Source organism: Drosophila erecta, unplaced genomic scaffold (assembly GCF_003286155.1).
Source record: "Drosophila erecta strain 14021-0224.00,06,07 unplaced genomic scaffold, DereRS2 tig00000000-arrow-pilon, whole genome shotgun sequence".
NCBI lineage: Eukaryota > Metazoa > Arthropoda > Insecta > Diptera > Drosophilidae > Drosophila > Drosophila erecta.
The window spans coordinates 16454507-16467765 of record NW_020825194.1 but is presented as its reverse complement, the minus strand read 5'-3'; the positions used below and the strand labels follow the sequence as shown (position 1 = coordinate 16467765).

At 41.2% G+C, this 13259-nt stretch overlaps 1 protein-coding gene across 10 annotated transcripts in view; it reads right to left on the bottom strand.

Moving 5' to 3' along the window:
* Positions 1–13259, bottom strand: part of LOC6553396 — a 50371-nt gene that overhangs the window by 20096 nt on the left and 17016 nt on the right. For 6 of the 10 annotated variants that reach the window (XM_026975651.1, XM_026975653.1, XM_026975648.1 and 3 more), the window contains exon 1: positions 8464–8611. The gene's annotated coding sequence lies outside the window, so the exon portion shown is untranslated. Of the gene's footprint in view, positions 1–8276; positions 8612–9469; positions 9542–13259 lie in introns of those variants that run through there. The other 4 variants (XM_015154641.2, XM_015154638.2, XM_026975656.1 and 1 more) reach the window with 2 other exon arrangements.

The window sequence follows — 13259 nt, the reverse complement described above, 5'->3', positions numbered from 1 at the left end:
GTGTTTATTGAATAAGCACTTCTTTGGAATTTTACAACACAAATGTAACATAACAAACGTATTATCTGTAGAGAATACAAATACTCAGTTTATAAATTCCTTTCGAAAGATATTTAATAAATCTTTTTTATATCATAGAAGATTTCAACGGGACTTTTTTGGAGCATTTCTAAAAACTTTTCAAATTTATAGGTAAAACAGTGAGGCGCTTAAGTAAAAGCAAAAATACCATTATCTTTCTCTTCATGTCTGAAACTTGACTCGTGCATTGAGAGCAAAGTCCTGTTGAAAATGTTACGCAATAAATAAGCAATTGATACGAGGCTAACAGCCATTTACGACCAGACTTCCAACGGCCAGTATGAGCGAGTTAGAACCATCCGTGGCTATTTCACGCCACAATCAACTTTGGCCAAGCAATTTTATAATTGCCTGCCAGCCGTGCAGCCGCAATTTGTATGGCTTTCAATTACCGCCCGCCCGGCATTTTGCGAAAAGAGCAATGCCTAAAAACACGAAGAAAAACGTGGTCCAAAGCAGAACTCACAATAAAATATTGGCGGCGGAACAACAATACAAAATCAATACCGATTAAACGGCAGGACTCGCCCTCCCACTCGTCCTTCGAGCCGGATTTTATTTATTTATGCGGGTTGACTGCCGAAAAGGGACTGAAACGGCTGAAACGACTGCCTTGCAGCTTCTTGATGTTGCATTTCCCATTTTCCACCCGCTTTTTCTCGCTTGACAGACGTCGCTAATGTGAGCATGAAAAATTACCACAGAAATATTTCGTGCACACAACGGGGAGGACAAAGGAATGTGCCAAAAAAATATGTGCATATAAATGGCCCACATACTGTGCTACCACTACTATATACATAGTGAATATTATGCTAAAAGATGATATAAATTTGGCTTTGGGCCAGGCCCAAAAACATGACGAGGCTAATGGTAATGATACACAGCATATTAAGCTTATTTATATAACAAATTACAATAGGGCCGATTAGGGGTCATCTACACATCTGTGTTTATATAGTCGCACTGGAGTTCCACAAACCACACAACTCCCGGAAAATTTCGCTTTTGTTTCGCTTCTTATTTGCTCAGCTATGCATGTGTTCAAATATAGAAAGCTGGCTGAAATATGAAAATGATGATGGCGGATAAACTATGCATGTCCAATAATCGAGCACAATTCGCTCGTTCGGCTTTTTGATTGGCATGTGAGTTTTCCCATTTACATCAGTAATTCCGAATAAAATCGCGCATACGACCTGTGGTATGCGCCGTGGAATTCAATTTTCATTGATAGGTTTTTTCTACATACAATTGTAATTATAATATCAGGGCATGACCCCAACTGTCAGAAAATATTTTTTGATATGGGTTCGATAGGCCTTTTGCCTACTCTTAAGGGAAATTCTGTGTAGGCTTGTCCTGTTTATTTTTAGCTGGAATTTAATTGCTGTGGCATATGCAACAGACTGTCGACCACACGCGTTCACGTAAGCACAAACACACACCTCAAAGGTAGGAGACACACCTGCTGGGGAGTTGACCTCCCCGCAATCCGGCCACAAATGTCCACAATGACGTCATTACCACCAACGACAAGTGCCACTCAGGCCAAAAGGAAAAGCGATAGAGACAGAAGATGGCAACCAACTTCCATCAGCCACTTCAGTTTGAATTGGCCAGAGTCGGAAAAAGCGGCCCACGAACTGGCCAACTTAATTAATTTTGGTATCTGCCCACTTTCCCCGCCATTTTCCAACCTCTCTATTCTATAGACTCTTGTAATACGCTAAGTGCAATTATAAATACTCATCGAGCCAAGATTGCGAAGTAGTTAAAGCTCCAGAAAACGAAGTGGAAACGTAAATAATGTGTGAAAAGTACAACAAACTTGGGTTGGTCGGGCAGGAAAAATCAATAAACAAGAAAAAGCGAAATGTTGAGATACAGAAGAAGACGGCTGAAAGTGTGACAAACTTGGGAGCATCGGGAAAAGTGGCCCACACATTGCGATACACATAGATCGAAAAACACAGAAAGAAACTATGCATAAAATTCCCGGAAATCAAGCACAACTATTTTTTGTAACTTTATGCGCTTGTATACATTGACGAATGATTTGGCACTTTCTGTTAGATGTTAAACTATGTAAATATGTATATTACCATTGCATTTTATATAACTTTTTCTTATAATATACATATCATACATCTTTGTCTTTTGTATTTACTTTGAATGCTAAAAAAGAAAACTAAAGCCTTTAATGATTTTCCTCTCTGCAGAAATGGCCTTCTTTACTTTTGGGTCTTCTTTTTTCCATTTTCTCGAAAGCCCTCTGGGTATTTGGCACATCATGACCTTGCCAGTCGTTTTTGATGAGTTGTCAAAGGGCGGGGATACATACATACTTAAGTATTTTGTTAGGGCCATGTGAATTTGGGCCAAAAGTGTTGCATAATATTTGCCTGAAGGAAGAAATGGCGGGTACTTTAACCAATCGCCTCGTTTCACACGTCATTTTGGAGGGGTGAAAATGAAAAATGTGGGCTTATTGCTTATTGATCTTGCTGGTCAGTCAACCGTTTGTAAAATTTGCATTCCACAAAACAATTGAAAGCAATTAAACTCAAATCAATCATTAAATTGAGTGTGTATGAGTAGCGGATAATGCTTAATGCCATTCGACGGCAATCTGTTTTGCAGGCAATGCATTTCGTTGAATTTGCAACGATGCTGTTGCTGTTGGGTAACATAAATCAAAAACGGAGTCATCCATGGTTTTGGGTTATTAATTGATGCTGTCAGAGTCATTGGGATTGGTTTCAGAGCCAGGCCACAGTTCGGAGTTACCTGATATCGGAAATTGGATTTTGGTTCAGAGTTCGAAAGAAGCGGCTTGCCTGGGCTGGGGCATGTTGGTTCTAAATAGTTTACCAAGTATGATGAAATCAAAGTTTTGTTTAAACAACATTTAAGCCCGGCAGGAGCAACAGCAGCCGCCCCAATTCAAACTTGCCCACTTGATTTGCCAGACACTGTGTGTGCACTTGAAGAAGAACAACGGCTGGGTTAGTACACCCCTACTCTGCCCCACCACCACCTCTCAGAGTCCAAAAGCCAACAGCAACATCCAAAACATTCCGGGGAGAAGGTCCTTGCAACAAAGCATAAATATTCATGGGTATAGTTGTACTGGAAAGCGAACGGGTGGGACACATTCAGATGGATAGAGATGCACACGGACAGATGCCTCAATAAAGCGTGTGGGTACCGAAAAAAATTAGGTGCAATTAACTTAATTACAAATTCAAACCCCAATAAGACAGCATGCAGTGGAAATGCTTTTAATAAATGTATTGATAATAATTCATACAAAATAAGTGCTGCATTGACCTAATTCAGCTTTTGAGATTAATTCAGGCACTTAATGCCCAATGGAAAAGACCAAATATATAAAAACCTCTTAATTTTTGTATAATTAAGAAATAAGTGGAAGTATATAGGATTCATCTTTGCTTGTAAACAGCTTAAATTGAAACTAATAAATCCACCAGATACCCTTTACATTAAATGGGTAATTTTGTGATTTTAATTAGAAACAACAAATAACAAATATACAAAAAAAAAACATTTTCTTGCCATAGAACTATTGAAATAGAGAAGTCACCTAGCTGGCCAACATCTATTCAATCAACTAGACAGTTTGGCTCAGTGTGTTTATGTATGCGTCAACTTCTGCCCAGAATGACACTTGATGATGGAGATTTTGTTGCTTTCACTTTTGCCATTCTCATAGTGGGTTGTTGTCCTTAAGCCTCCTGGCTGGATGGCTGACTTGATTGGCATAGACGCCACACGAGAGAAGAGCAACAGACGTGCATGCATCATCATCATCCTCGCAGTCATCGCCATCGTCATCGTCATCATGGCTGTTGTCCTCCTTCTCCTTCTGGGTGCAGTTCCATTTTATCTCACTGTAACCCGCAATCAGGAGCCAGGACACGTTCTTCTCGAGGAGCAGCGAAGGTGTCAATGCAACCCAGGCGACGGCAAAAAGGGCAGCCAAGTCGCTCTTTTGCTCGTTCTCTGTCTCCAAGGTGATTACCAATGGGATGCCTATATCCTGGCGCCGAAAGAAAGCCAGCGTTCGGTATTAAGGGAAAATCGCTAAGTGAGCGTGGAAGCTGAATAAGTCATTGAGCGAAAATTTCATCAAGGCATCATGATGGCATTTCGCTAATGCTCGCTTTCATTTGCGCCTTGCACAAGTTAAAAATTCAAATCAAGGCAAGGACACACACCAACACTCTGGCAAAGAGTTTATCAGGGAAACATGAGCGATGCGATGGAAATGGCGGCTGTCATTCATGTTGCATACTAATTTAAATACGTGGCACGCACATAACGACTCCTGTGGAAAGCATCGGGAGTGAGAGCGGGACTGTACGGTAGGAAACCCCGGGATACAGACGGTGAAAAATCCTGCCCACCTCACACCCACATCCAAAATGCGGTGCTGTTACCCATTTCCGCTTCTGGCAGCAGCACAAAAGCCACTCGAGTCCTTGCCTCCAGGATGTGTGCCATGTTTATTGCTGCCTCTCTCTCACTCTCTCACTCTCTCCCTCTCCCTCTGACTCCTATTCCCCTTCTCTTTCTCCCCGCAGAAAACCCCCCTGGAAACAAAGACAAGCAAAAATATTTTGCCGTTTTTAGTTGTCGCAAAAAGTTTGCTTTGTGCTTGTATATGTACTATGTGTTTGGGTTCGAGCGCTTTTGTTTATTGTGTATTTGTTTGGCATTTTCTTGCACAGCATGACGAAAAAAGTGGGAATCGGAGGCAAAACGCAGAAGTAACACGAGTTGACCAAAATTTGGGACAGAAATCTATAACGGAGCACGGGCACCGCCAAAGCTGGATTTTCAGCATTGTTTTCCTCTTTTGTAATCGGAATTATGTTTGCCATCGAAGCGTTCAGCTTGGGGAGTTCTGTGCGTTAATAAGGACTTCTGCGGAATGGCTTAAGAGGATATTTTCCTGAGAAATTTAAAAATAAATACGAATAAAAACGAAATCCTGGCTGAACTAATAAGAATCATTATTAAAATGAACACAAAAAAAAACTGTTTACTTTTTCTTTTATCTACTTTAGTTAAAATCTTCAAAGAATGTTCTAAAGGAATATTTAATTTTTGGAGCAACCCACATTTTGCATAATATATACTTTGTTGTTTCTGTTTTTCGCAGCCTCTTTGTTTTCCTTGTATACACTCCACCATTTCACTTCGATATTTGTATTGTTGTATTCCTTATATGTACTTTTTAGTTCTTGTGCACAATATATACATAAATTTGGGTCTCGTTTCGAGTATGGGTATTTGTCTGAAGGGACCTGCCCCGTCCAACCAAACGTCGTCCATTCAGACCATTCTATACAAATGCAAATTGTTATTGATTATGCTCCACATAAAACTATAAAAGACATAAGAACACTCTGTCACACACACAAGCACAGAGATCCCCACATGGTGCAAGTTTTCTACGATTCGTGTGCCATAGTAAATTTTGGAGTATTTGCAATTTTTGACCCACAAGCAGAACCTTCATTTGGTTCCTTGTTTTCCTTTTACTGTGCATATTTCTAGTAAATTCAATAAGAGTAGCTAGAATGACAAACTATTTTCATTTGCACGCCAGTTGAGGCCATAAACTCAAATATCACCCATACGCCCCATAGGCCCCATAGGCCGACCATAAATTCAATTCGAAATGCACTGTGACTGTTTGACTTTTCTATCGACAGGAGTCAAAAGTTCAGTGCGGCTCATTTTTCCTACATCGAGAAAAAAACCTAATACGATTAGATCAATAAGCTGTACATGTCATGAAAGAATAATACTTTAATCACAGAAAAACATTCTTGACAAAGATAAAAGTTTGGCTGTTTTTATACATACTACTATCACAGACATTTTTCTTTGTTAGTTGCCTATGTTTGATCATGACCTTTTTCATATCGAAAGTTCATGTATTAAAGTCAAAAAGTTCTGGACTTTTTCCTGCGTGATTGTTGTTTCAATGTATGGATTTGAGGAGTACCGAGGAAAGCGGCTGCCTGTCATGCAGAGTTCGGCAAACAGTTTGCTTGCGGCTGCAGGAACTCAAACAGTTTAGCAAAAACTTTTGCCACTGACATTTGCCCCAACAGCAGAAGTTACCCCGTCAATCTCCTCCAGCCTGGTGGAAAAAGCGCCGGTGAAATCGGTGACGCAGGAAAACATAATGACTTTGGTAATTACAGCCCCCAGCTTCCCCACCTTAGAAGATATAGAAAATATACCTGGCTACCTGCCTACTTGCCTACCTGCAATTACCTGCTGAATTGGCTGTCCAACTTTTAATTGCTGAGGCATGCAAAACTCAAAATCAGCTGAATTCAGCAAACCGCTGAAAACACGCACTAAATTAGGTGGATTTTAAAGGAGGTTGGGCAGACATCCAGCTGATTGCAGTTTCGTGTGCAAATCTAATTTTACATTGCACTTCGAGGGGCCTGAGAGAATTGCAAAATGAATTGCACATCATCTCGAATCTGGTTCCACAAGCGCTGAATTAGGCAAGGCCATTATAAAATTATGAAAAATTATGAAATTGCGAAAATTGAAAAGCAGAGGATGGCAAGTCATGTGAGAAATCGGGCACACAGATCCTCCATCCACATTTCCTCTGTCTCTATCTCTACATAATGGCGATGTGGAAATGTTTATCGGGGAAAATGGGCGAGAGTTGTAATTTCCATTTCACCTGGAATTGATTGCGTACATACCGCACTCATCTATTATTCAATTTAAGTCAGCGCAATTTTCTGGGTACTAGGTAAAGGCCTCAATTCTTTGGAAAGAATTAAATATTGAGAATTAAAAAAAATATTTAAATCTTAAATAGAAATAATTATAGTACATGAACCCAGATAAAATGGAACCAATTTAACATTATAGCGATTCGGCAAAAAGATCGTGATTACATTTTTCAAAGTATTTATTTAAGCATTCTTAAGCCATAATAGAAATTTCAAAGCATTTGAGAGATTAGGCTTGAAAAGGCTTTAACTTTATGGCGCACCCAGACTGCAAATCCGATTTAAATGGACAGTGCTCATATTCGAAGCTCTATGGTCACCATTTGAATGCATGACTGCCCACAGATGGCGAACGAAAGGGGTAGTTTAATTGAATAAACCGTAGTAAACCGTCCGACGGGCTTTTCATTCAATTTACCATCGAACACAACCGCTCCCCCCATTTTACAAGCGCCAATTAGTCGAATTAATGCTGAAATTTGATTTGCATTAAGCGCAAGGCCCGTTGAAACCATGGTGCACATGGTAGGATCCATGAAACTGGAATGTCCTTGGCAGGCAGTTTTTTATATACCTTCTGCTTAATATGCAGACATATTCCACGGCGAGTGTGTAGATACCTTTTTGATATAACTTATTCATTACAGACGAGCCGAGGGTGTGTGTGTGTAAATTATTCGCTCGCAGCCATAATAAATTGCTTTAAAAAGGAGCCGCCAGGCGAGCTGCCAAAGATAGCAGAACTTGGCAACAATTTAGTTGCCTTTTGTCCTCGTTGTTGCTACACATTCTCCAGGTGCCGCACCGCTTTGAATTTCCGCCCTCCGCCCACGCAAACACTCCCACTCATGTGTCGCCGAAAAAAGAAAGGATTTCTAAAGAGAAGCCGATAAAGGTGCATACACTTGGGGAAAGATATGGCTTTTGAAAATGACCAGATTTCCGAATTAAAATCATGTTCAACTTGAATATGGGTTTCCTCCTAAAATTATATTTTCACACAATATTCTCCAATTATTTTTTTCATTTCATACAACTATTTGGGGCCTCAAATGCGTGACTTCTTTTCGTAGTAGGCCGCGTATTTTGAGGCGGAAGGGAGGTCCCAATAAAAAGCGAGCCTTTCACTCGACAAACTTTGGTGTTTGCGGTGTCCAGTAGTGAAACAAGAACGTAAAGGTGGACAGCCCTCGCTAGACCGCCCACTTCGCACCGAGAAGTGAGGACTAAGGACTCAGGTCTCAGAATTCAGGACTCAGGACTCAGGATTGTGGACTACGAACACTGTGGATTCGGCACCACATCTCGGCTAAAAACATCCACGACTATGGCGACGAAGGTTTGTGCTGGCCTTCGTGAGTCGCAGCGCTCCGTTTCTGGCACATAATCATTTACATAATATACGGGAGCACCATCAGCACGGCCACAGCGAACTCGGCGGAACAACAACTTGGCCAGGATAATTTCACTCTCGCAGGACGCGATTTTTGGGCAATTTCACGTGTGTGCGTGTATGAGTTGGTTTTATTGTGGTGGCGTTTATGTAACAACGAAGCGCGCACAATTTCTAATTCATTTTTACTTTGGGGATTGAGAATTGCGCGTGACACCTAGCCCCGCCCACCGCCTCCTGCGCCAGCCGCCTCCGGACGCGCTGCCGTTTTTGCGTTTTGGCCAACTTCTCGACGAGGAGCGCGCGTTCTGTGCCACAAAAGGCTCGTTGGGAGACTGACTGTGGGAATTCGAGTTTGCGTCGCTCGGTTTTCAGCTCGGCAAAAAAGGACATTCAGCTGACGACGGGAGTTGTGAGTGAAAGCTGCAGGTCGGAAAAGCTCCAGGAAAAGCTCCGAGGGTGGATCAAGAAATGTTTCCTCACAGTCAGAACTTTGCAGAGACAAAAGTAAAGTAACATAAGGATATGGAAAAGAAGCACACAATCAAAACTGTTTAAAAAATAAATAATGTGAAAATATTGCAGTATTGCAGTAAAATATTGTTTCGTATTAAATTAAGCGACTTAGCTACATAATAAAATGTTGTCTAAAAAGTTGGGTAAAAAGTCATTTATTATGAGTTATTTCTGATCTAAGCTTTCCATCAATTCTGATTACATATACCAGTATCTTTTTCTTTATTTGTATTTGCCACGAATGCAACGGACTCGTATCAAAAAATACGAAAGCACTCCAACCACTTCGAGTGAAAGCTTATCTTGAGCTCACATGGCTCCCACATGCCACAAAAACGAAAACCTTCTGAAGCCCCTTACCACTTTTTGGTCGTCTTGTGTTTATGCAAAAAGCATCAGCAAAGGTGAAGCTTTTATTTCTAATTTAGCCAGAAAATACAGTGAGAAAACTCCGACAGCATAGAAATGAGTTATGGACAGATACAAAGTATACCCATCGGATAGTCATGGGGCCATATTTCAGCTTTTAGCGCGTGCGAGGTCATAAAATCGGTGTTAATGCCAAAAATCCAAGACGTCTTGACCTGTCGGCTCTAATTATCATCCAGGCACATGCGAGGCCAATTAACCGAACATAGTCAAACTCCAAATCTAACACTAACTCTGGCTAATAACTCACCTCTGGGGTTGGCCGATGTGTTGGCCAATAGACTCAGGCAGTTGTTGATTTCGTCGTCGTCGTCATTGGGAGCTGCAAAGAGAATTCGAAATCAGAAGATGCCCATTAGTATGCAGCTTTGGTTTGCTTTGATGGGGAGCAGCCGTAGCAAACTACTGAAAAATCGTGTAGAAAACGCATATGTCAATTAAAAGCCTATAACAAAAGGCAAGCGACAAACAGGAGAAGTCTGTCGATTCCCACTAACACAGAAATCGCTGCACGCAGAATGCAAAGTGAAACGTGTGGGTGAAAGAGTGGAAAGTGCCGACTGAACTGGCATAGGAGGCATAGGAACAGAGGAAAAGCCTGTAGTTCCATTTATTGCGTTTTCAGCACTGAATCTCCGCCTACTATTCACTGCTTATTTTGAAATCTAGTGATGATTTCAACATTGTGACAAAACATCACAAAATCGGCGCAATTTTAAGAATTTTAAACTGTGCGGTTTATGTTTTATTAGCACTTTTATTAGCAAAGCATTACCCAATTCATCGCTTTACATCCCCTTATAAGAAGAAAATCTTCACCAATTTTTGTCTTAAGGTTGTGAAATACGCATTAACTTGTTATATCCGATACTCGTAGAGTGAAGATTCGTTGAACAGTATGTAACAGCTAGAAAGTAGCGTTTCCGACCCTATAAAGTATATATATACATTCATGATCAGGATCACTATCCGATGCGATCTAGCAATGTCCATCTGTTCGAGACCTCGGGAACTATAAAAGCTAGTTATTTCAGATCGGGGTCCGGGATGCGATGAAAGGTAAAACACCCACCACTGACACAGGTCACGTGCGGACAAAAACGATAAAACTCTGGATGGCCTCCCAGGCAGCCGTATTTCGAGTCGAACGGAGTTCAGTTGAAGCGGTTCACAGTTGAAGTCGGTTCGATATTTTACATGCACCGAACAAAAAATGATTTAAATCTTTTGAAGATAGGAATAATAATACCCCACTTTGTGCCGAAAAGTTGACTTAAGTAATAGTCAATTGAACAATAATGAGGTAAATAAAAACCATTTACAAAAAATACCATTTTTATTAATTAAACAATACCTCTTTTGTCCCTTTATTTAATTATTTAGGATATGAATTGGTTTTCGGTAAATGCTGAAGAATGGAAATAATGACAACTCAACATACAAATCAAGGAGAATCTTAGCTGCAGTGTAAGTATTCAAATTGGCTTAGCAACCAAAACGAGTGAATGAAAATGAATCCCAGAGTCGTTGGCTATAAAAATGCATTTACCTTTCAGAAGCACTGGCACTGCACTGAATAGCCAAATTGAATGGAAAAGTGTAGTTAAGGGCAGCTCCTATTCAAAAGGAATGTAAATCAAATGTGGCTTAGGAAATGAGTTTTGCCAAGGGAATTAGCAATTCGTCAAAAGAATTGGGTCAAAGTCAAATTAATAAAAGGCAGGAATCAAAGCTTGACATGCAATTTACCAATTATAATTGATGCCATTCCGCCTGAGCTTTCACAGCCAATTTGCTGGGGGTCAGACTTCAGCTGCAATTACTTGTCGGCTATCTGTGGGTCCACTATTTCAGTGTTTGTGGAATTGGAAACAATTAGCAAAGTGTGCAGGAGATTTAGAGCGGAATGTCATAGCCCTAATTGCCCAGGAGCACACACACGCAGTGCCAGAAAGGACCAAATGACCAAAGGACCCACGGACGAGGGGATCACGGAAAGCGGGGGCAGTGCAGAATTTAATGCCGGAGACATGCAAAAATTACATCCTCAATTGCAGGACGCCCGTCGTTGTCACTCTCACACAAAAGCGCCCAAATTCAATAAACAAGGCGCTTGTGCGGCGAGGATTCACTGTCTTCCGTCGCAGTCCCTCAACTCACGCTATCTCCTTTCCTCCTTCTGTGGGCATCGAGCCGTGAGGACTCGTTACACTCTCCGAAAAAGCAGGAACTTATATATTTAGTTTGTTTTACCGAATAGTTTAAGGTATAATTAAAAGCACCACTTAAAAACCACTTTTTATCTACACACTTTAATTTGAACCCCTTACTATAGGTATATTATTAGGAGATGCTCATATATTTTTGCTAGTGCTGTGGAGTTGTTATTTTGGAGTTGGAGACAATGCTGGTCATGTGCGGGCAGCTTAGAAGCAAAACAAAATCAATTGCACTTGCGAAACACTCGATCCCCGAAAAGTAGGCAATATAAATTCGCACACAGCTGCCATGCGTCACGCACACAGACAGACAGCAACACACACATAGACGCAGAGAAAAACAGAGGCAAGGCACATGCACACATTAAGCCATTAGTCAGTGGTCAGAAAACGACAGCAACATGGAGGCAACATGGAGGCAACATGGAGGCAACATCGATTTGGTCGCGTTTCTGCGTGCAGTACCTTCAATTGAAATCTACACAATGGCCACATGCGTGGGTTTAGCCATGGAAATGGCCGGTGCCCCTTGGCAACCCCTTTTCTGAACGTAAAACCCATTGGAGTGTGCACCCAGCCAGCCAGCGGAGTAACTGCACGCTCCATTGAACGGCAAACGGCCAACGTATTTCGCCAATTACGGCGACCACCTTTGACAGTTTGGCCAACAGGAGGGGCACATATACATGGGTATCCTCCATGGAGGTTGGTTCGCCAACCGGGGGATCTTGAGGTGGCAATTGATTGTCGTAAACAATGGAGTCTGATTTAATGGACAGGCGGTAAGCTGATTTAAATTATCGCACTTGTGCGATGTCTCAGCCAGGCCAGGTACATAGTTCAATTTGGCCGAAACAGCTAGCCAACAATCGGGTTCCCCCTTGTGGCCAGTTTATGTCCTGCCGTTGTGTAAATTATAACCAACCAGAGATAATTCTTGGACAAATTATCGAATTGAAAAGGAGTATTTGCACTTGGGCGTTGGATTAGAAATTAATAAATTTCAGTGCATCATTTAGGGTGTTAAGTCTAAACAAGGCTATTGATCTTTGCCAATTTGACGTGATACATATCTCAGGTAATTTCTATGGTAGAGTAATTCATGTTTGAACAATATGAGGTGAATGTTGGGATTGTGTGCTTGAATATATCAAATGCCTTTAAAGCATAATGAAAATTCAATAAACGTTATTAATTTCAATAGCTGAAGCAATCTAGGTAAGATACATATGTAGATAAAATGTCAACTTTTAATTATGAAAATGACTAAAGCTTTGTAAGTCGTAAATTCTGGTTTCTAAGCTGTAACTATGTTAGAAATGGTTCTCTAAGGACCTCTATTAAATATTCAGTAGTTTTCCCCGCCGTCACAATCTCGTTTTGTGTTAACCCAGGGGTATTCATTAACCCCTGTCATTCCCCGGGGTCGTTGACCCTTCCCTTCGTCGCTTTTCCTGGAAAAGTGTCGCTGTCAATGCAGCAGCCTAATGCATAATTAAGCGTGTGCCTGTGTGAGTGTGTATCTGTGTTTCTGAGTGTGCAGTGCAAGTGTGCGTGAAACGCTGCTGCACCTTGTTGCCGGTGCTCTCAGGCAAGAGCTGACACACTTAAAAGTCGGCAAATGCAACTGCAACTTAAAGTTGCAATCTCAGTCTCGATTTAAAGCCCGTTAATGCAAAAGTCACGTTCATGCTGTTAAAGTGGCCGCAAAAAATAGAAGGAAAATAAATCCAAACCGCTGGCATCTGCTTTTCGCATTTGACATTTTGCCCAGCCATCGGCAGCAACTAACTTTGTATGCAACAACATGATTTGCGTTCA